This window comes from Nesoenas mayeri (assembly GCF_963082525.1).
Source record: "Nesoenas mayeri genome assembly, chromosome: 1".
Lineage (NCBI taxonomy): Eukaryota > Metazoa > Chordata > Aves > Columbiformes > Columbidae > Nesoenas > Nesoenas mayeri.
The window spans coordinates 97,354,112-97,375,920 of NC_137541.1; positions in this window are offsets into that span (position 1 = coordinate 97,354,112).

Consider the following 21,809-nt stretch of genomic DNA (forward strand, 5'->3'; position numbering starts at 1 on the left):
GAAATTGAAACCAAGCCTTGATGAGTTTTGATAAGCTCCCCACTGCACTTTGATTCAGTGTAAGTCTGTGCTCCTGTGTGATGCTTCTGGCTCCACTTAGAGATCTCAAGTCAAAAAAAGACCAAACCAAAACAAACCCAAACCCAAAACAAAGGCCATTTTTGTTGTATTTCTGGCAGAAAGGAAAGAAGAAATGAGTGGAAATCTAACTAAAATGTCTGTTCTCAAGAGGCCCATGTCTGCATTCTTGAGGGTTCAGATCGTTTGGATAAACTCAGTAAAAGTATCTGAACATTTTGGTAGGTCTCCAAATTGAACCTCTGAACATTCAGAGGCTCACAGGCAGCTAGACAATTTTGTGCTGCTGTGGGGTTGGACTCAGTTTGCTTTCTCAGGCCCTTGATACTGAAGCTATTTACCAGGTAGTTAGTAGAATTCAGTGAAAGAAGTCTTCTGGGTTTCATTGGCTACTCTAAGGGAAAAGTTTCTGCTAATGAGTTAATCATCAAGGAATGAAATAGGAGTTGTTTTGTGGTTCAAATACAAGTCTAAGCCTAAGATGATCTAGCCTTTGTTTCAGATCCTGCTACTGACTGCCTCTGGGATTCAAACAAGCCCTTCCAAACTTCAGTGACTTGTTTGCTAAAGGGAGATGTCTGCATTACAAGAAAAAACTTGTTATCTGACAGATAGTATGGAAATGAGCAGATCAGAAAGCCTAGAAAGCTACTAAGTAATTCCAGAAGGATGAGTAGACTAGTGTGGTTTTAGTTGGCTAGTCCCAGGTACAATCCAAGAAGGAAATTCTTAGGAAGCCTAATGGACTTCAGTTACTAATTTGTTTGGTGCTCAGTAATATTTAGAACAGCTTGGATTTTAAACCACATGAAAAATATGCCACCCTGCTGTTCCCACAGGCGTGAGCCAACAACTCAAGAAACTACATCTGACTCCTGTGCCAGTAATACATTTATTATTTATGTTTTCAATTACATTTCCATACCAATCTCCATGTGTAAAACTGAAAAATTTAAGCATACACCCCTGAAGAATTACCCACGATTTTCTTAGAGCAGACTCTGAATCTTTGAAAAGGACACTGTTAATCTTGACCTAAGTGGCATAATTCCCACTGAAATTTGTGTGAGTTAGAGTGGGAGTCCTTTTACCCTCCTCGAAATGAGCACAGAACAGAAAAAGCTTCTGAAACTGTATAAGTCAGAGGTTCAGCTGGTGCTGCACTGGTTATTGAGCAGCTTGGGGTGGGTTACTATCAACATGAGCGCCACATTCAGTGTGATACCCTGAAAATGAACTAACTGTGACTGTGTTTAAATGAAAAAGGAAGTGATTATTAGATTAGGAGAATTTTTGAAAAATATCCTGAGCTTTGATATCACTGAAAGATTTCAATGACCAAATACTGGAAATTTGACAATGAGCTCATTTATGTGACTTAGAAGACACCATCAAAACCAGCCAGATCTAAAGCTTGAACTTCACTGTCCTGCATGATACTACATCAGATTATTTCTAAGGAAGCTTAGCCAAAGGCACAGTGGAAAAGGCTTTGTTGTCCTTTATATTATGTCCCAAAAATATCTGTGGAATATTATGACAGCTATCAGAATTTTGGGGATTTTCTTCTCATTTAGACTTCAGGATAAGTGACCCTCCAATATGGTACTTTTGAAAGTCAGATCTACCTATTATAAGTAAGCAGCATTTTGATGTATTAGATTTCAAGAACTGATGTCAGCAAAACCTGTCATCCATCGCTTATCCCCCTACTCTGAAAGTAGCCTGTCTTCCATATATTTAATATAAGAAAACATCTGTTACACATATGCTAATGTACATGTGACATTATGCAGATACATTTTAAATATTGTAAAATTACATTTTTGGTGCTATTTTTTAAAGTATTTCATGGCACAGTGCAGATTATAAAACATAAGAATATATCACAATCCTAGTGTCATGCTGCATGGATTAAGTAACAGGAACATTGATGATTTTTGGAGTATTTTATGTGAGCATTCTATTTGATCATGTATTTTCCATTTGTTGCCTCTCCAGTATCCTACAAAAGATATGATCAATATATATATATTTTTTTTCCTAAATAAATGATTGCTAATCTAATAATATGTTTCTGTGCTGTGATGCATTAACACTGAAAAATAGTCTCAGTATAGGAAGAGAAAAATCCCAAGCCCCTCAGAGGTTGACAGTGCAACAAGGTAGGAGAAAAGATTTTTTTTTTCCACACTTTTCTGGACTAGAAACAAATGAACATTTCCTTGGAAGATTTCTTGAATATGTACTGTTTACAGAGCTCTAGGAGCTTGCTATCTGTTTGATTTCCTACTTAAGCACAGTTTTACAAACCGAAGCATTGTACAGTCACAGCATTCCAAGGAACAGATAAAATAATTTTTAAAAAGTTAAAATAATTTACAAAGCCCTACTTGGTGGTGTGAATTACAGTGTTTTGGCAAATCCACTTACTAAAAAGAGGATTGTGGAGCGGTGGAGAATGGGGAGCACCTAGTACAAATATGAGACAGACACTTTCAACAGTATGTAGCTACCGTAAATAAAAATGGTCCTATCTTCTTTTAAGTCATCATCTTGGAATGACTGTTTCTAAAAAAGGATCAAACCAAGATCCAAAGTGCATCTACTCATTACTTCAGGTGAACTGAACTGCTCAGTTATGAATTAATGTGAGGCATTTCATCACTGGTCAAAATTCTTTATGCTTCTTGCTGCTTATACTTCCATCTATTGTACCTTTCATCTTTTAGCAGTCATATTCTCTGGTTCAGTTGACTAAATATAAATGCCCAGTGCTATTTATGATGTCCTAATAGATGCAAGAAATCCACACAGCTGGCAGAAGCATCACAGGAACTTTGGGACACCTGTGCCCCCTGGAGCTGCAGATGGTGGCCAGGTGTGGTAAGCTAGGACACCTCAAGGGACAGTAGGAAGAAATTTGTATTTAGACAACTTAATCACACCCACTCTGAAAGCACAAAGGTCTCCCAAAAGCCCTGTGTCTTATTTGCAAGTTCTAAGCAGACTACTCTAGGGTGTCTCATATGTTGTCCAGAAACAACATTTAGGAACCCAAATCTTGTGCTCTGGAAATACTCCAAGGATTAATAGTGTTAAATTCATTTAAAATTAGAATAAAATTTGGCCCACTAGAAAGGAATTTCTTTTGAATCTGCCTCATGCAGTACTAGAACTCACCCTAAAGTGGACCGCTATTTTTCATCAGTAGAAAGCCCCCCTGAATTTATTTTCAACTAGACTTAGGTGTCTTGCACCACCTAAGATGCCTCATAGTAATCAAAGTAACTGCATAAGGCTGGCAGAGATGGCACAGGACCCAAGCACTACTGGAGACCCATGCATTACTGGAGTGGCAACTGTGTGCACATCAGGAGGGATACCCCATATGGATTGACAGCCACCATGTCAAAGGGAATTTGGTGAGCAGTGTATTGAGAACCATCAATCATATTGATAATCCTACTTAACTGCAATGTGAGTGCAGATAGCAACCTATCCTGTATTTAAATACATACTGTTTCAGAAAGACTCCCGCCCCAGCTCCCCTCAGCTGTCAAGGAATTCTTTCCAGGCACAAGAATTTGATGGTCTTCATGCTGCTGTTGAAGTTTTGCCACAAGGTTCAATCCAGAAAATATTGGTACACTGGACATCACAAAGATCTTTTAACTGTGAACTTAGCTTTAGGTGTCTGAAATAATGTGTGTTGTTCAGTACTTTGCAAGAATGAAACTATAAAACTGGTTTTGTCTTCTTTCATTTATAGAGTCCAAGATCTACTTCTGATGTCACACAAATGAGATGACAGAACAAAATAATCTTCTTACACCAGTTGAGTTTGTTCAGTGACTATGAAGAGCTGGGATTGTATTTGAGAAATCTTCTTGTCCAACTTCAGTAACTGGAGAAGGAGTTTCTGATAGTCTGAGACAAATCATTATTAAATTGCCTTCAACACAGTAAGAAGCACAACTTGTTTGTTCATCTCTTTATGCATACAACTTCCAGGGCTATTTTATGTTTCATTGGTACATAACAACATTAATAGTCTTCTCTGTGGGGACTTTTTTCCCCTCCCTGGTCATTCATTAGTGACTGTCTACCACACAGATTGTTGTATAGTATTTGTGATGTTTCCATGGACCCATTTACTGTCAATTGATTTCACATTCAGACCATATGCAATGACTCATTCATTAGCTGTAGAATCTCCTTATTTGCATTAACTACTTGTATCGATATCATTAGCCTTGAACAACCCTGGTAGTCCTCTTCATGACCATGAGCTTTTAAGTTATAACTTCAGTTCTTATCAATGTCCAACTGTCAAGTTTTCAGTCAGTTCTAATTAGTCTCACATTAAAAAAAAAAAAAAGACGTAACAAAAAAAACCAACAATAGTGACACATTCTTAGTGGCCACATTTTCTTCTTTGTTACACACTCAGAAAAACATTTCTGTGTCATTGGTGCTTTAGCATTTTACAATGTCTGAATTGCTTCTAAATATGAATTACATATCTGAAAATTATTAATGACATTCTTGGCATTCCATTAATGTTATTTATTATTTATCATGTGTGAGACGGAACTGCCTAGAGGCCTTTGCAAAGGATCAAGGGCCTGTTGAGCTAATCGCTTGCTAGGCATATCAATCCAGATGGATGAGCAAATGCAGGAGCACATGGCAAACAGCAAAGCCTGTTTGTCACTTCAGCATTCCACCCTACAATATACAGCCATAACACAAAGGCAATGGCACAGTTTGTACTAACTGGCATCATCAGCTGTCACAGGTGAATGGACACAGACTGAACAAAATCAGGCTGGTTTTAGGTTTATTTTCTATGAATCACCTCATCTGTTCTTTGACCTGAATGACCATGTTTTCTAAAACAGCCTTTGAAGACAGGAGGAGTATATAGTTAATTTTTGAATCCATTATGTGGGATCAGAGTGTGGCTGAGGAGCACAACCAGACTGAGAAATGTCTAAGTATCCTTTGTACTGTACTATTAAGTATCATATTATAGACCTTATAACTGGTAAATGAGTAAACTAATCCTAGTATCGTGTTGCGCTCATTTTGTGTAGCAAGTGGGCTCTCTTTGAAACAGGTGACACTGAAAAAACTCTTCAGGTCTCCATCATCAGAAACTCCTTCCACATGCCTCGATAATGCATTCACTAATATTTTTACTTCCTAAGCCTCCTTCTCCACTTCTCCTCCCCTACATCATCAGGACAAAAAGGATGCAATGGTTTATGCCTGCTTAGTGACCAGGAAGAACTGGGGTTGATGACTTCTTCTGTTGTGGGTCTCTGCCATGAGTGTGGGTCACTCATATGGGTTTTGTCGGTGTTTTTTTTTCCTATCTATTTTAAGGAGAATGATGTTGCCTTCCTGTGGGGTCATGAAGATTCATGAACTTGTTATTGATAGGTGGTCTCTGCTTTTCATTTCCTATTCTCCTGCATCACTTTTTAGCTACCTTTACTTCATAATGTCAGGGGAAAGAAGGACTGGGAGGCTGGTGATGAGAGCTACCAGCAGTTCAAGGGTGACAGCAGGGCTGCTGTGTGAGGCTTGCGCTAATAGTCACAGTCCTTTATTAACCATCACAGTTTCTCCTTTTAAACTGCACATGCTCAAAGCCCTCTTAAAGCAGCCCAGAAAATACAACTGAAATCAGGAAATTTCCAAATAGCAACAAGGCCCAATAGCCAAATAAAATAAATGAGCTGGCCTAGGAAATCCTCGTAACTTGCCACCCAACAATGATAAACCAACTCTACAGCACGCGAACTAGAAAGGAACCAAAGAAGCCTTTTAATTATTTACAGTAGGCTTATTGTGGCTAAGTAAACATTGGCCATGGACTTATAAAGTTAGCCCCAGTGAAGTGGTCTTATGAAGTTGTATATAGCCTGTACATTTCACATAGCAGCTTTTTTAATCATTTCCAGCCTAGTGTAAGTAAAATGTGTCTCCCAGCAGAAGGCCTGTTCATTTGGGAGGTGTTTTTACAGGCTGGAGTAATTTTATAAATAGATAAATTTATTATCAATTATTGTCTTAAAGTGGGTAATCATGGAGCTTTAGAGATAGAAAATAGTATGCTGGCAGGAGAAAGCCTCCTGGAGTGGGGACAAGGTATTCCCACTGCACTGAGGGAACTCCCTGGTCTATGCTCTGAGGTGGCTGCTTGTGCTTCCTGGCCACACTTTTGGGTCTCTACCTCCACCCAGCAATGCCTCGGGTAGCGTGTCAGTCCTGGGGATGAGACACATGCAGGACCTAACATCCGTGATGTGTTGTGTGAAGGGTGAGCAAGGCAGGATGTTTGAGCCTGATGGAGCTGGGCAGGAGGGAGACAACAAATCCATGTCCATTCAGCAGTCCTGCCCACAAACCGTACCTAGTAAATAAGTAACTGAACAAAATTCACATTTCAAATGTATGTACTCATCTGTATAAAAAACTAAACAAAGAAACAAAAAAAAAAAACCCACAGTGCAACAAAGTTTCAAACTGAGGAGACTTGTGTGTGATGGAATTAATTCGATCTGAGGCTTTTTTTTCTGTGAATTTAAGTAGGAAGGCCCTTGAAACCCCTCAGCATCATATATGGCCTCATCCCATTCCTCCTTTCTTTCCTATTTCCTTCCTCCTATCACCACCCCCTCAGCTTCTTCCTTCCTCCCCCAGCTCCAACCGAGGACACAGGATGCTATGGCCCCCTGCTACCCACCCACTGTCCTGTGGCAAGAGACACCACATAACAGATAGTGGTGGAGTTTCTGTTAATGTCTTCCCTTCAGTGATGCCTAACTTCAGCTCTCTCCTCTATCCAGGCCCCAGGTATTACGAGATTTTGCCATCCCTGAGGTCTCCTGAAACTGGCTGAAGCCGATTACAAGTTACAAAAGCTATTAGAAGGAGACCAGAAGACAGAAATGCATAAACTCTAGGAAAGCAGGTTACGACTGGAAACTCACAAATAAAATATATGCACTCTACTGGTGACCGAGATTATAGTAAAATCAAGTCAACTAGGTATTTTTGAAATTAACACATCAGCCAACAAAAACAGTAGCAAACCCCACCTCACTTTAAAACAAAGTCCTTCCCATCAGTGTTAGCAGGTGATTTTTATGACAGAGGTCATAAGAAAGTCAAGAAAGTCAAGAAATTTCTTAGCAGATGGCAAACAAGTACCAGAAAATAGGTGGCCAAGGCCTGATCCTCACAGTCCTTCTAAGGCAAGATGAAGTAGTGAATACAATATTTGGGTTTGGATTTGGCCAGAGATTTAGCAAGGTGAAAAATGCATTATCACTCAACAAACTCCTTGTTATTTTGATGCATAAAGCAGAGGAGTGCCACTAATTCTGCCTACAAAAAAAAAAAAAAAAAATTATCTTCACTTTCCAAAAATGAGTATCACAGTATCACAGTATGGGATTGGAAGGGACCTCAAAAGATCATCCAGTCCAATCCCCCTGCTGTAGCAGGAACGCCTAAGTGAGGTTGCACAGGAACATGTCCAGGCGGGTTTTGAATGTCTCCAGAGAAGGAGACTCCACAACCCCCCTGGGCAGCCTGTTCCAGTGTCTGTCACCCTTACTGAGAAGAAGTTTTTCCTAAATTTAAGTGGAACCTCTTATGTTCCAGCTTGATTCCATGTTTGGGTTTTTTTTTAATTGGAAATAGCATATTGTTCTGACCATGCTAATCTTTCCCAAGAGTCTTTTAATGGTCTGTGTCTTCTTTTGCATCAAAAATCTTCCTCCTTAGTGTCAAGGCTCTTTTCCGACTTCCTATTCTCAGATGCTCACTGCTCTCCCACTTCATCTTCTATTTGTCCAGGTCTCCTTCTGGTTGCATCTTCTGTGTTCCCTAAATAGCTGCAGGTCTCTTCCAATGACACTAAGCGCAATGTATAAACAAGTGTTTACCCAGTGTTTGAATCAGCTATCTTTCTTTCACAGAACCTGACTTTCTGCAGGTCAGGTCCTGATTTCCTGTCTCTTAGGTTTAAAGTTATAATCTGCAACATAGCAGGGTGAAAATAGTAGTGCATGTTTCCTCCTTCCTGAGCCAAATGGCTAAAATCTCTGCAAAATGCAAGAAAAAACTTAGAAGTGCTGTTTCACCTTGCTGCTTGTGGCTTTCACAGACAGCATCTGTCCTGTTAAGTGGACAGAGTTATCACAGGCAACAGGGCATTATGCGTTACAAATCAGGAACTCAGTCTTATGTAACAGTCTAAAAAAATATGCAAGTATGGTTTGAATGAAATACAACTGTTGGGCTCCCAAACACGTAGGAAACCAGGAAAATAATTACAAATGCAGACAGAAAGGAAAAAAGAGGCACTAGGGAAATGTCCTACAATATTTTCTGGTTCTCAGTCAGTAGCTGGTTGTCCTTAACATGGGTCAGAAAAAACCCCAAACCTACAGGTTAGATTCTCTTGGGCTTTATGTTATTGATAATAAAAAATAATATATACCAAGACCCACAGGAAAAAAGTCAATACTATAGTTACCTTTCAGTATATTAAAATGACAATTGTTATTTGGAACATAAGATATGCTATATGGTATCACTTCAAGTAGTTTATCTACTATCCAGTAACAAGCTATATAAGATACTGATCACAGAGAGTTTTTCTAGCACCCAGCAGAGAGTTTATCACAAATAGTTTTAGCTCTCTTAATAACCTTTATCTTAACTAAAATGTCATTTTCATTGAGTTTATTTAGCACTGCTGTTGCTTTGGCAAGGAGAGGGGCAGTATTTGTTTTTTTCAATTGTTTACATGGAGGGAAAGATTTCAAATAAACCTCTGCAGATACCAGTGCCTTTGTTGCAAGGAAACCTAAAGTAGAAATACACTTTTGATCAAATGGATCCTATACTTGTCCATGTTTTGATAGACTTAATGAACTCTAGAAAAAGCCTAGGAATATTCCAAGGAGAAAATGATCAAATGGACTTAATTTTTTTTAAATTTTAATTTTTATTTTTTTAATTACAATGTAATTTATTAGTTTTCTTCTGAAATGTGGATTTTTTGCCCCACGGTAACTTAACAGCAAAAAAGATACTTCTCCATCCCAGACAATCTGCTTTATTCAGTGATTTCTCAGTCTGGTAGCAAAAGGTGGTTATACAGAAAGGACCTTGAGACTAATAAACAAACAAACAAGCGTTCCATCCATAACTCTTATTATTTCTGGTGGCCTCCTTTGGAACTTGATATATTTTTGGCTTGAGTCAGGACAAAAAAAAATCTCTGATAATTTGGAAAAAAATGGAGCTAACAGTTTCTCTTGACCTTTGGCCGTTAAGGTGGGTTTCCATCAGTGCTTTGACTCTGAATGCTGGTTCTCCTCCTCCTTCAAATAGACGCTAGGAGTTCAGATCCTCATTTTACAGAAACATCAAGTTTGGATGATAGGGATAAAGTTTTAAATCAAGGCTATTCTCCATCCTTGAGATTTCTTACTGGCTGAGTTAATTGCTTCAACTGACTCTTATTGCGTGTGAATCCCACTCAGAAGTGTTGAGACCCATCAAGACAGTCTGAGTGCCAGGAGAACAACTGGGTGTTATGAATTCTTCTCTCAGAAGGGGAGCCTAAAAGGGCATCTCAGTGCTCAACCCTGTTGCTCAAGGCTGTGTGGTGCATGTGTGCTGCTACGCTATAGTCACTGCCCAAACCCTCAGTGAAACTTGGAAAGCCAGTTCTTTCTTCTGGAGAGATAAGACTCCTCTATCTACTCCTTTCTCTTTCTTTTCTATCATCATCTTCTCATCTTTTCTATGCACTACTTGGAATATTCTGTAACTAAAAAAAAAAATAAAAAAATAATAATTTAGACACTATAAATGGTATGTAACTTACCCTATGGATAGATTTTATTTCTCCTGCCTACTTTATAGTAATGCCTGAGGCATATGACAATGAACCCTCCTCTCTTCTAGTGATTTATGGACAGCATTGGATCACTAGCATATTTTTAGTTCCTCTCTTCACTCTGTACTTGTGTCAACTTGTAAAGATTTATTTCTCTTTCGAGCATTTGCCCAATGGGAATTTAAAAAGCTAGAGATTTAAGTCTTAGCAACAGAATGATGTGAACAGTCTTCTTCCATGTCTTAACTTCTTAAATTTGTATTACATGGAAGGGGAAGGGGAAGGGGAAAGGGAAGGGGAAGGGGAAGGGGAAGGGGAAGGGGAAAGGGAAGGGGAAGGGGAAGGGGAAGGGGAAGGGGAAAGGGAAAGGGAAAGGGAAAGGGAAAGGGAAGGGGAAGAGAAGAGAAGAGAAGAGAAGAGAAGAGAAGAGAACAGAAGAGAAGAGAAGAGAAGAGAAGAGAAGAGAAGAGAAGAGAAGAGAAGAAGAGGAGAAGAGAGGAGAAGAGAAGAGAAGAGAAGAGAAGAGAAGAGAAGAGAAGAGAAGAGAAGAGAAGAGAAGAGAGAGAAGAGAAGGCAAGAGAAGAGAAGAGAAGAGAAGAGAAGAGAAGAGAAGAGAAGAGAAGAGAAGAGAAGAGAAGAGAGAAGAGGAGAAACCCAGACTAGCCTGTTATTTTAACTGAGCACATACACTGTAAATGGTAATTTACTCTAAAGGACTAAAGACTAGTTGTACGCTCTCATGGTTATTTTCATTCCTGCATGCCTTTCATCTAGCTCCATCATTTTAAAAGAACTAATAGAGGCTGAAGTATACAGTGAGTTTGTCAAGTCTTCCAGTTGGCTCCAAGTGCATTTCCTGACTGGTGTTATTTTTCTATAGCTTCTGGATCTCAGGCAAACATTTAAGCTTAGCTTTAGGTGTACGCCAGGAAAAGTACGGGTCCAGATGTCAAGTTTAAAGACACATCACTTTCCCTCTTCTTCCCTTTTTTTCTCTTCCTAATACCAAAACAATAAACTCCTACTAAAATTGGGTGTTATTTTAGTTCTTCATAAATAATATTGTTCTAGAAGGAAGAAGAGTTTGCAGATGGGCATAAAATTTGGCTGTAAAGAAGACTCCTCCCTCCTAAAGTTGCTACCAGTATCTGACCATCTGAGAAAAGGGCAGGAAAATTATGGTAATAAAACCTCATATTCCCCATGTAATCACAGTATCATGCTATCACAGTATCACAGTATGTTTGGGATTGGAAGGGACCTCAAAAGATCATCTAGTCCAATCCCTCTGCTGAAGCAGGAATGCCTAGGTGAGGTCGCACAGGAACATGTCCAGGCGGGTTTTGAATGTCTCCAGAGAAGGAGACTCCACAACCTCCCTGGGCAGCCTGTTCCAGTGCTCTGTCACCCTCACTGAGAAGTTGTTTTTTCTCAAATTTAAGTGGAACCTCTTGTGTTCCAGCTTGATCCCATTACCCCTTGTCCTATCATTGTTTGCCACCGAGAAGAGCCTGGCTCTATCCTCATGGCACTCACTCTTTATATATTTATAAACATTAATAAGGTCACCCCTCAGTCTTCTCTTCTCCAAACTAAAGAGACCCAGCTCCCTCAGCCTTTCTTCATAAGGGAGGTGCTCTACTCCCTTAATCATCTTCGTTGCCCTACGCTGGACCCTCTCCAGCAGTTCTCTGTTCTTCCTGAATTGAGGGGCCCAGAGCTGGACACAATATTCCAGATGGGGTCTCACCAGGGTGGAGAAGAGGGGAGGGAGGACCTCTCTCGATCTACTAACCACTCCCCTTCTAATACACCCCAGGATGCCATTGGCCTTCCTGGCCACAAAGGCACAGTGCTGGCTCATGGTCATCCTGTTGTCCACCAGGACCCCCAGGTCCCTTTCCGCTACACTGCTCTCTAATATGTAATTTCCCAACCTATACTGGAACCTGGGGTTGTTCCTGCCCAGATGCAGGACTCTACACTTTCCCTTTTTAAATTTCATTAGGTTATTCCCCGCCCAACTCTCCAGCCTGTCCAGGTCCCACTGGACGACAGCACAGCCTTCTGGCGTGTCAGCCACTCCTCCCAGCTTAGTGTCATCAGCAAACTTGCTGATAGTACACTCAATTCTCTTGTCCAAATTGTTAATGAATACTGGAACCTAGGGTTGTTCCTGCCCAGATGCAGGACACTACACTTTCCCTTCTTTCACTGGACTCAGTAGCCAATTGCTGGAACTACAGTTATTTAAGATAAGTGAATTTTCTGCACTATTTATCACACAGTACTACAATTTTAAGGCTATTTTTGAATTAAGGTAATAAACATCAGTGCTCTGTACAGTGTTCAGTATTAAAAGACAAATTCAGTCCATGATATTTCTTCCATTCTGAGGTGTTGGTCTATCATAGAATGAGAATTCAACCCAGAAACAGTGGTTGGCCAGATTTTAAACATGAATTATTCTTAGTTTTATTTACACTTTCACATAGGATCAATTAGATTTTTAAGGAATGATGTTGCATATCTAACACTGCAAGATATTGTCCTCCTATGCAAATCTATGGGTGTTCTGACCTTGCACAACTGAACCTTTACAGATTGTTTTGTTAAAGAGGAGAAGACAAAGTTTGAATTCTTCTTCCTCTCTTACCTGAAAACTTAAGATCATCTAAAGCAGGGGTGTGAAACTCATTTTCTCCAGGGGCTACATCAGCCTCGTGGTTACCTTCAAAGGGCTGAATGTAATTTTAGGACTATATAAATGTAACTACTCCTACATTTATACAGTCTTAAAATTATAGTTGGCTCTTTGAAGGCAACCATGAGGCTGATGTGGCCCCTGGAGAAAATGAGTTTGACACCCCTGATCTAAAAGAAACTGAAATGTGCCAAGTAAAGTCATCTGCACAGGATTTCCATCTCATGCTTATCTTGTTTTGACTTGTCAAAGCTGCAGTGTCACTTCAGCTTTGCAGTTCTGTTTCTTGTCTTGGCTATAGACACTGATTGAAAGGAAAGGAAGCATAGTTAGGATATTTGTTTTGTAAAAGAGGGAATATAATACTGTAAGATTTGGAATAGTACCTTTATTTTCTGCAGTGACATCTGTCTAAACAAGTTCCCCCTTTCCTACTCCATCTTGAAACCGTAATCACTTCAGCTGCACAGCCAACTGCCATTAGTTGATATGACCTGGATTTATTTCTGAATATGTTGGATCAAATTCCTTGCCCAGAGGTAATTGTGATCTAGGTGTATTAGTGTAGTTTCTTCATGACTGGGAACAAAATTGTGTAGTTGGCATTGAAAACTCTTCCCAGGAGGTATCCTTCTTGCCATTTTTGTACTATTTCCTTGATTTCTTATGAGGACTGTGAATCCGATGTTGCCTTGTCAGTGATTCTGGGTATTCTGGGTGCTTATGCATTAAAAGCTCTACCAACCATTTTGCAGATGTCTAGAGGGGTCATAACACTGTATTTGTTATTGCTCAGTTAACTTTTTTTTTTTTTTTTTTTTTTGGTGCGTCTTTGGCCATCTTGAATCCTTCATTCTGAAATTACAACAGAAATAAGGTCCAATCAAAAAGTGCAAATTCCTACATTACGGGAACATGTGCATGAGAGGGAAAAATCACCTTATCATATGTAAAATAAAGAAATACGCTATGGAAGTTGCTTGGGTGCAAGAAATTTGTGGTTCTCTGTAAGAGACGTCAAAAAATTCCAGCATGAGAAGAAGGGCAGTACTGTTACGCTGCAAGGCTCACCTCGAATACCGATCTACTGCCCAGTGTTTAGAAGCAATAAACTAAGCTTGAACAGGGTCAGTTAAGATGAACAGAGGATGAAAAGCTTAAATAGGAGAGAAAGATTTTAACTTGCAGATCTTGGTGGAGAGGGATTTTTAAAAAGGATGTGATTACTCCAAATAATATGAATGGAAGAACATGTGTGTGGAAATACACAGTAGAGAGGGAAAAGAATTCTATAGATTAATGAATAACATTGAGTAAAAGAAAGTTCTGATACTAAAGTAAAGTTCTAGTATAGCTTTGTAAGACTGTTCCAGCTGAAAGAACAGAAAACCCTAATTAGACAGCTGGGGAGCAGACTTGATGACCCATGAAATCCCCTCTGGTGCTCCATTCTTATGCCTTTTAAAAGCTTTCTGTCTAAAATATATGGGGTTTTATGGTGTGGTTTTTTTTGTTTGTTTTTGGTTTTTTGTTTGGTTTTTTGTTTGTTTGATTTTTTATTTGTTTGTTTTTTGTTTTGTTTTGTTTTGTTTTTTCCTGTGTATTCAGTTTTACCTAGTAGTGACCTGCTAGGTCCAGCATAAGGAAATTGCTTGACACAAAATGTTTGACCTTTGTTTCATCCCCATGTAGTAAAACTATGTTTTATTTCAGATCAATAATAGTATTGTCTTCACCACATCAAAGATGAACTGAATCACAGCAAGGGAAAAGACTATTTTTTTTTTACATCTTGCTAGAAATCAGTGGTTGCCAGCATGTATACTGCCTGAGTTTCTTACAAGAAGTTTTACACACTTGCACTGCTCCCCCCTGAGTTGGATGTTGTTCACAATCCCTTGAAATATCCACACAATGAGTAAGAGGTAATTTCCAACAAGGATTTTAAGTTTCACTGGTACTGTGCTGCTGTTTTAAAATGGTGAACTGAGAGAGTACTTATCTAAATCTATGGCAATAATGACAGTTTATTGTTGATAAGCTCTTTCCTTCCTTTCTTTTAATTAGGCAAACTAACATAGTTCCTTACTGTTTTGAAGAGAAGGATGAGAAGGATGGTCTGTGTTTCTCATATTTTTGGTTTTTGTTTGTTTCTGGTTTATTCTGCTCTTTTTTTTTTTTCCTGACCACATCCTGTCTTGTGACAGCCTTTACCTGTGTTTAAATGGTGACTAGAATTTACTTTTTATTTTGCCCATTTAGTTGCCTTGATCATCAGGGCAGACTGATTTTTTATGTACAACATTGACTACAAAAAAATTCTCGTAGTTCAATTGGAGCCCATAATGATATCAATTGTAATTCTGACTGGGATTTACTTCAGAACATTCACGTTATTACGGCCTTTTCATTGGGTGCTTAGATGACCTTTTTCTTAAATCTTCAGTACAAAAGGGAACACTGTGTTCTCGAACTTTCTCTGCAGCTAAATGCCATCAGTACACATAAATTGAAACTAAAACCAAATTTTATCTCAATATTTATTTTATTACTAGTTGATGGGTCCGTAGGCTGAAGTGCCATTCACAGCACAGGGGTGCTTCATAATAGACTGATTTGCATAAGTACTAAATAATTTACATATATAAATTATATATCAAAATGTTCTCTAGAATATATTCAATTCAATGATTTTGTTGTTTTGTAGTGTTTAATACTGTTGAGTCTTTAATATTTAAATCCAACACCTCTTCCAAGGCAAACCCACAGGAATTCCTTTTTTTTTTTTTTTTTTAGGAACTGTACTGACTTTGTTTTTGAGACAACTTGAACTTGATTTTGTTGCACTAAAAGAGATACAGATGACTCCATCAGAAGTTTGGGCTCAAACAAAAGCTTCCCATGAAGATAACCTAAATATTCATAAAAACATTAATTATATAGACAATTGTAGTTCTTCAGAAAGATAATTAGGTGGGCAAGGAGTACCTCAGTGATCCCAAGAACTTTCTCTCTTCAATGAACAATGAAAGCTTTACATTCAGAAACGTAAACAAGAAAAGAAAAGCGGGCAGCCAAAATGGCCAGAATATTATCCCATCTAGGTTTAGAAAACTTCTAAAATACCAGCAGTAAATCAAGTGCAGCTGAGTGGATTAGAGAAGATCTTTCAAGGCTTTCCCAGTGACCTTTGGAGTTAACGGTGAATAGGTCTCCACAATACACAGTATGAAGCTTTCATTTGCCAACACAAACTGCCAAACAAGAAATATTTGTATCAGGTGATTAGATACACTGCATATTAATGATGCACTGAAGCTGTAAAACAAAACAGTATTTAAAATTGCTCTATAAATACAGGAAGAACTATTTCTAACCTTCATAGTTATTATGTTAAAAAAATTGGTCAGATCTGTCTCAATGTCATTAGCAAATCTCTTTAATAAAATGGAAGTCAAGAGTAGACCAAAAGAGTTGCTTAACTGCATTTTTTTTGTGTGTATGTGAAATTATAGGCATTTGTCTAATCATATGCAGCCTTCACTGTGGATATCCATGTATCCATTAGTCACCTTATATTTGTTTTTTAGTCAGTGGGGGAAAATGCACGTTTTAATAGCACTGTCTACCTTGCTATAATGTGCCCATCTCTAATACGTGTAATAAATCCTGAAAGTCCTTGCTTTTGTCCACTGATCATAAGGGAAGCCCAGAGTGATTAGCCCATATGCACATTTGACTAAACAGAATGTCCAATGATTTTTAAGATGACTGAAGTTATCCAAACTGACTTCCAGCCATGGACTAATCTCAAAGTCTTGTGTCATGTCTTCCAGCCCTTATGGATGTCTGAGACGGCATAGGACACATAAAATTTTACTGGGTTCCTGCGAGTGATTCCAGCCTAAGGTGCGCTCTTTGGGATGAGGCTGTAGTTCTCTAGACTCCATATTCTGCTGACTGGACCCCTTATGATTACCTAAACACAAGTATCTAGTGCAATCCAGGATGGCTTGACATACATGAGACATTGCCAATCAGATGTAACACGGGTCTGCAGAAGATCTGCGCCATTTGATAAGAGGCGGAAGATGGTACTTCATGGTATGAGTAAATTGAGCTGTAGATTACATGTACATGTGAGAGCTTTCACATCTTTCTCAGATGTGGATAATCTACCTACATTCAGTTCTCAGATATCTGTAGTCTAGTGCTGAAACATTTTTCCAAAATTCAGGGAAATTAATTAACTTCTTGCAAACTTGAAAATAAAATCTGTCATTTTAGCAAGCTTTTGCTTTTTTAGATGGTAATCTTCCATGGGGTTTGAAAGCTTTTTTTGACCTACAGAGCTGCATAATATTTAATATTTTTCATAGCCCCCTAGCACAGGTAAAACATTGCAAGAAAGCTCATTTGCTTTATAAATTTATCTTACTAAAAATGCTACTAAATTCAAGTCTGGTAGCAAAGGTTTTTTAAAACAGTAAAAGAAACAGACAACAAATCAAGAGGAGCCATACAATACGCATTATTTTGGCTACCCTTGCAGACCTTGGGAGGGATTCAGTAGCTTGAACATAAGTGTCTAGTTCCATTTGATATGCCCGAGGATACTGGAGACATCTGCATGGGGCTGACAGGTATGTCACAGAACTTACAAGAGACCTGTGTCCTCCTAGACAGGCAGCTGGAGACCAGGTGGGGTCGCCTGAGATGTCTCAAGCGGCAACAGATGCCAATGTTTAAGCAATTGAATTCTGTTCTTTGTGTACAATAGAAGCTGGACCACCGTATGTGTTGCCTTGTCAGACACAATGCAGCTAGCATGAAAGCTTTCTCTCTGACAGGAATCACCATCAATGATTTGTCTTTTAAACCATGCTTAATAAATTATTAAAAAATAAAACCACATGCATTAAAGAAGCTTAGGGCTGGGTTCTGAGCTAATATAAATTATTGCAGCTGTACTGACTTCAGTAACTGACTTCTTTCTTTTAATCAGCTGAGGATCAAACTCCTAATAGAGCTTATGCACGTCTTTTACATTTCACATCCACTGACATGGGATTTCCTGGAGTCAAGAACATGTACAGCTTGGCATAGTGTGCTGGGATGTGGTTGCTGTCATCTGGGTGGCTTCAAATATTGTCTCTTCCCTAGAATGTGTTAGTGTGATTTGCAGTTGCTCTTTCCAGTCACAAAGAACAAAATTAAACAGCCATTGTATCATTTTTGGTAGCAACTGGGTCAGATTCCTCAGGGCCTGATCTTTCAGGAGGGGAAAAGGTCGCTGGATCCAATACAGGGAGCATTCCATGGTGCAACATTAATTCCTCCAGTGGTGTATGTGGCCTGTATCTATCCTGCCCATATTTCCAATGAAAGACTGCAAAATTTGGGGTTAAAAATAAGCAACTATTAAATAAATATTTATTCTCCTATTTCTAACTGCAAGATGAGCAGGATGTTGGGACTGAAGGTGCTTGTGTTAATATGCTGAAAAAGGACTTGGCTTTTTAGCTCCCAAACAATTCCCCAAACATGGCCTAGATTCCTTCCAAGATCACAGAAGGGCAGGTTGGATAATAAAATGAAAAATCTAGGGATGAAATTCAATCCATCTAATTTACGCTGATAAGATAGGCATCTGCTTATCAGTGGCATCTGCCTCTTTCTGCTATAGCTCTAGAGAGCTTGGGCATCAAGACACTGCATCAAGAAGAAAAATTTGGACATATTTTATGTTCTAAATTTAGTTGCAGTGGATTCCAGCCTGTCTAAAACATTTACGTATCTGCTGTATTTGTTGCAAGGAAGACTTGTACAGGAGTGACTGTTTTCCTTATTTTCCTGCATAAATTGTCAGTACCTTTTGTAAAAAACACCACAGTTTTCAATAAGAAATATTTTTGTTTCTTTTATCTTTTCATTAGTCATCAAGATATTGGATTTTTAACCTCCTTTCCTCCTCTCCTTTGTGAATATATGTAGCATTTCTTCAAGAAGTATATGGTTGTATTTTTATAAATGGAAAAGGAAATGTATACGTGGTAAATTCAAAACATTATTGTTACCCATAGGAGAAAAAAAATAATAATCATGTTTACTGAAATGACTGTCAGGCAATGGCAGCTGTCAGACCAAGCATGACAGTAGAGCAGAGATATCACACGGATTTGCCAAAAGCCCATTCACATCAGCATTTAGAATTATGATTTTCTGCAGTATTTAGCTGTTTAGAAACTATTTTAGGCTGAATAGAAATTTCACTTTTGACCTATTATACAGTTACCTGTTTTTCTGTTCTCCATAAAAGGAGAATTGGCTTGGCATAATATTTAGTTACATTTCTGAAGAGAGCTTTTGTCTGAGTATTTGGTTCTTGTTATTGGGTGAAGGCTCAGACATGAGCTCCCTGAAATTTGCATGTGAGCTACAACTCAAGGTGAGTTAAATGTCACTTGTCCGTGCACGATGCACAGAAGATTTGGGTCTGCTGCTGTCACCATGTCTCTAGCACAAGCTGTAGTCACATTTCTTGATCGAGGACCCCCATAGTTTCCAGCACATGGGCAAGGTGGAGCCTGCTACATTGCTTTGAGGTTTTTCAGAGTGTTTAGTGTATCTCATGCGCTATTATGATTTTCAGGCAGCAAGGGAAAAGAGTTGGTATGCTGGTCACATATGCTATGGTGTGCTAACCCAGAGGTGATACAAATATCTCTGTGTACTCAGTCCAGATGTGTTTCAAAACCTCTAGACACACTATGTTTCCTTGCTTGAGGCCATCAAATCTCCAGGAGAGATTTCACAGGTAGAAGATACTTTCCTCATTGCATGAGCATACACAGAATTCAGACCACAATGTAAAAAATGAAACAGGGTCAAGTCTAGTCAGTGTTGCCATTGCTGTGGAGGTGGGAGAACCTGAGCTTACTGCCACTACAGTGGTGAGGACAACTGAGCAGTCAGGGAAAGAAATTCTGATTAACTTTCCCCTGCAAAAAAACAAGGAAGCAGCTACTGAACCATGACTCTTAGTTGTGTTTTCTAGTTGTAAGACAGTGACAAGGGCACAGCTGAAGTACAGCGTTCAGAGTCCTAGCATTAAAAAAAAAAAAAATAAAAAAAAAAAAATTTTTCTTGAGTCTCAGAACAGAAAAAACGTGGGGTAGGGGAGAGAGTGGAGAGGAGAAGGAAATAATAGGAAATGAGTCTTGTTAACGTATTGGTAAAGTTGGACACTTCCAGTGTAGGAAAAATAAAGCCTTATCCTAGATATACTTCTAAGTGTGCCTGTAATTGTTGAGAGAACAAGCTCTATCATGAATCTTCTTAACACCAAAGATATGTTTGGACTTGATTCACCAAAAACTTTACTCAGGGTTTACAGAGTAAATTAGTTATTTTTGTTGGCATTGCACTGCTGTGAAAAATCGTGATCATGTGAGGGTGAAGCCAGATGGAAGTTCCCTGCAATACTTGCTTGGTTCTAGCAACTTATCCTTCCTCATTTCACTTCCCACATTGAACTATTTACCATCAAAAAGTGAGGTTATACTATATTTGGATATGATTAGATTATGATTTACTCAACCATGGCCTGATTCTACATTAAGTAAGATTTTCCTGATTACATCATAAGCTACTCAGTGTGATGTATACATTTATTTGTCTTGCATGTCAGGTATTTTACATTTCATAGCAAAAGATATATAAGAAGGGATAAGTTTACTAAGTGGTAAGTGAAAAATAAAACTTGATGTGAAATGTTTTTGCATGAATAGGAGCAACTATTTTAATTTGTTTGCCTCCCTTTCTTCAAGAAATGCTCTAGATTTCATTCTTTTTTCTATTTAAGAAGTTCTGTTCCTAATTTGAAGAACAATGGCTTATGTTTACATGCGTTTGGTCTGAGTAAGAGAAACAGTTTTTTAGATTCAACTGCAAACTGTGTTTAAATATCTTTCACATCAACTGAAAATTGAAAAAATATGAACTGAAAAGAGATTAAAAATACACCAGAGACTTCTTCAATGAAAAGCTGATAAATACGTAAGAACTGTAAAGAACATGAACCAAATGTCCAAAGATATGAAACTAATCTGATTTTAAATTTATCTGATGAATTCTTGAAAAATGAGAAGCTGAAGTTTAATTCAGTGTTTACATGCAGAGCTTTATTTTCTAAATACTTTTTAATAGGATGACAATAAAGAAACCTAGAAACACATGAACTTCTATATTAGAATGATTGGCTAAAAAGTAAAACATTGCATATACACTCAGTTACAACAATTTTTAAAACATATTTGAAGTTATATATATGCACAATACTGCTAGGAAATAATTTTAGAAGTTGAATGTATTTTTTATTTTTGCAAGACAAGTTTTTCCTTTAAGTATACTCTCTGCCTGCAAAGCTGGGAGTCAATAATCTAAATGAGATAATTTTATAAAATATCTCAAATTCTGTTGATTCGAAGTGCAACTAGGCTTGTGTTAGGGCAGAACTTTGCCAGTCAGCTGTAGTAACTGATCACCTCATACTTCCAGAATACCAGTAGTTCTTTTAGAATGCTAGAAAAATGGTGAAGGATGTATCCATATCAATATTTGGATCTTATTCTGAATGATCAGAAACAAACAAACAAAAAAAAAAAAGGTTTTTTTTCTAATAATTTTTATGGATCTTAGAATCCTGCAGGCCTCTTTTGATGTAGTGTGTATAGTTCAGGAACCACTTTTTCTCCATCACATAATGAACACATACATATCCTTTTATACTAGTTACAGTTCTAAAATATAGAAGGAGAGTACTCAGAGAACAATGTATAACATGATTCCAAATCCTTCCTCTTCAATAGGAATTAAATAGATCAAATTCATCCCTAGTGGTTTCAATAGAGCTACACGGAGAATTAATTTATCCTCAGATACCTAAATGGAGTTATTAGTAGGTACTTAAACAATTTTTAATCCATTTCAAAGTAAATAAAAACTCCAGTCAAAATTCATGCTGAGTGTAATTTAACTAGAAGTGACTAGAATTTGCTAAGCATGAATGTGGTCTCCTACTGTCAAAAATATTCT